This window comes from Gnatocerus cornutus, unplaced genomic scaffold, assembly GCF_029298725.1.
Source record: "Gnatocerus cornutus isolate USDA-ARS CGAHR unplaced genomic scaffold, icGnaCorn1.1 ctg00000038.1, whole genome shotgun sequence".
NCBI lineage: Eukaryota > Metazoa > Arthropoda > Insecta > Coleoptera > Tenebrionidae > Gnatocerus > Gnatocerus cornutus.
Window position 1 is genome coordinate 50,082 of NW_028275387.1, and position 3,223 is coordinate 53,304.

Consider the following 3,223-nt stretch of genomic DNA (forward strand, 5'->3'; position numbering starts at 1 on the left):
CTCTAAGAATTTTGATGATTTCGTGCAGATTTCTGCTGTTTTCTTGCAATTCAGCCGTTGAATCTTGGTAAAAAGTCATGATTTTGTAGATTTCGTGCTCTTCTTTGCGAATTCAAGCCAGAAAACCACGAAAATCGGCGAGAAATCGTTGTTTTGCATCGAAATATGCGGTTTTCTGTAAGAATTTTGATGATTTCGTGCAGAATTCTGCTGTTTTCTTGCAATTCAGCCGTTGAATCTTGGTAAAAAGTCATGATTTTGTAGATTTTGTGCTGTTCTTTGCGAATTCAAGCCAGAAAACAACGAAAATCGGCGAGAAATCGTCGTTTTGCATCGAAATATGCGGTTTTCTCTAAGAATTTTGATGATTTCGTGCAGATTTCTGCTGTTTTCTTGCAATTCAGCCGTTGAATCTTGGTAAAAAGTCATGATTTTGTAGATTTCGTGTTCTTCTTTGCGAATTCAAGCCAGAAAACAACGAAAATCGGCGAGAAATAATCGTTTTGCATCGAAATATGCGGTTTTCTGTAAGAATTTTGGTGATTTCGCGTAGAATTCTGCTGTTTTCTTGCAATTCAGCCGTTGAATCTTGGTAAAAAGTTATGATTTTGTAGATTTCGTGCTCTTCTTTGCGAATTCAAGCCAGAAAACAACGAAAATCGGCGAGAAATCGTCGTTTTGCATCGAAATATGCGGTTTTCTGTAAGAATTTTGATGATTTCGCGTAGAATTCTGCTGTTTTCTTGCAATTCAGCCGTTGAATCTTGGTAAAAAGTCATGATTTTGTAGATTTCGTGCTCTTCTTTGGGAATTCAAGCCAGAAAACAACGAAAATCGGCGAGAAATCGTCGTTTTGCATCGAAATATGCGGTTTTCTGTAAGAATTTTGATGATTTCGTGCAGAATTCTGCTGTTTTCTTGCAATTCAGCTGTAGAATCTTGGTAAAAAGTGATGATTTTGTAGATTTCGTGCTCTTCTTTGCGAATTCAAGCCAGAAAACAACGAAAATCGGCGAGAAATCGTTGTTTTGCATCGAAATATGCGGTTTTCTGTAAGAATTTTGATGATTTCGTGCAGAATTCTGCTGTTTTCTTGCAATTCAGCCGTTGAATCTTGGTAAAAAGTCATGATTTTGTAGATTTTGTGCTGTTCTTTGCGAATTCAAGCCAGAAAACAACGAAAATCGGCGAGAAATCGTCGTTTTGCATCGAAATATGCGGTTTCTCTAAGAATTTTGATGATTTCGTGCAGATTTCTGCTGTTTTCTTGCAATTCAGCCGTTGAATCTTGGTAAAAAGTCATGATTTTGTAGATTTCGTGCTCTTCTTTGCGAATTCAAGCCAGAAAACAACGAAAATCGGCGAGAAATCGTCGTTTTGCATCGAAATATGCGGTTTTCTGTAAGAATTTTGATGATTTCGTGCAGAATTCTGCTGTTTTCTTGCAATTCAGCCGTTGAATCTTGGTAAAAAGTCATGATTTTGTAGATTTCGTGCTCTTCTTTGCAAATTCAAGCCAGAAAACAACGAAAATCGGCGAGAAATAATCGTTTTGCATCGAAATATGCGGTTTTCTGTAAGAATTTTGATGATTTCGCGTAGAATTCTGCTGTTTTCTTGCAATTCAGCCGTTGAATCTTGGTAAAAAGTCATGATTTTGTAGATTTCGTGCTCTTCTTTGCGAATTCAAGCCAGAAAACAACGAAAATCGGCGAGAAATCGTCGTTTTGCATCGAAATATGCGGTTTTCTGTAAGAATTTTGATGATTTCGCGTAGAATTCTGCTGTTTTCTTGCAATTCAGCCGTTGAATCTTGGTAAAAATTCATGATTTTGTAGATTTCGTGCTCTTCTTTGCGAATTCAAGCCAGAAAACAACGAAAATCGGCGAGAAATCGTCGTTTTGCATCGAAATATGCGGTTTTCTGTAAGAATTTTGATGATTTCGTGCAGAATTCTGCTGTTTTCTTGCACTTCAGCCGTAGAATCTTGGTAAAAAGTGATGATTTTGTAGATTTCGTGCTCTTCTTTGCGAATTCAAGCCAGAAAACAACGAAAATCGGCGAGAAATCGTTGTTTTGCATCGAAATATGCGGTTTTCTGTAAGAATTTTGATGATTTCGTGCAGAATTCTGCTGTTTTCTTGCAATTCAGCTGTTGAATCTTGGTAAAAAGTCATGATTTTGTAGATTTTGTGCTGTTCTTTGCGAATTCAAGCCAGAAAACAACGAAAATCGGCGAGAAATCGTCGTTTTGCATCGAAATATGCAGTTTTCTCTAAGAATTTTGATGATTTCGTGCAGATTTCTGCTGTTTTCTTGCAATTCAGCCGTTGAATCTTGGTAAAAAGTCATGATTTTGTAGATTTCGTGCTCTTCTTTGCGAATTCAAGCCAGAAAACAACGAAAATCGGCGAGAAATCGTCGTTTTGCATCGAAATATGCGGTTTTCTGTAAGAATTTTGATGATTTCGTGCAGAATTCTGCTGTTTTCTTGCAATTCAGCCGTTGAATCTTGGTAAAAAGTCATGATTTGTAGATTTCGTGCTCTTCTTTGCGAATTCAAGCCAGAAAACAACGAAAATCGGCGAGAAATAATCGTTTTGCATCGAAATATGCGGTTTTCTGTAAGAATTTTGATGATTTCGCGTAGAATTCTGCTGTTTTCTTGCAATTCAGCCGTTGAATCTTGGTAAAAAGTCATGATTTTGTAGATTTCGTGCTCTTCTTTGCGAATTCAAGCCAGAAAACAACGAAAATCGGCGAGAAATCGTCGTTTTGCATCGAAATATGCGGTTTTCTGTAAGAATTTTGATGATTTCGCGTAGAATTCTGCTGTTTTCTTGCAATTCAGCCGTTGAATCTTGGTAAAAAGTTATGATTTTGTAGATTTCGTGCTCTTCATTGCGAATTCAAGCCAGAAAACAACGAAAATCGGCGAGAAATCGTCGTTTTGCATCGAAATATGCGGTTTTCTGTAAGAATTTTGATGATTTCGCGTAGAATTCTGCTGTTTTCTTGCAATTCAGCCGTTGAATCTTGGTAAAAAGTCATGATTTTGTAGATTTCGTGCTCTTCTTTGCGAATTCAAGCCAGAAAACAACGAAAATCGGCGAGAAATAATCGTTTTGCATCGAAATATGCGGTTTTCTGTAAGAATTTTGATGATTTCGCGTAGAATTCTGCTGTTTTCTTGCAATTCAGCCGTTGAATCTTGGTAAAAAG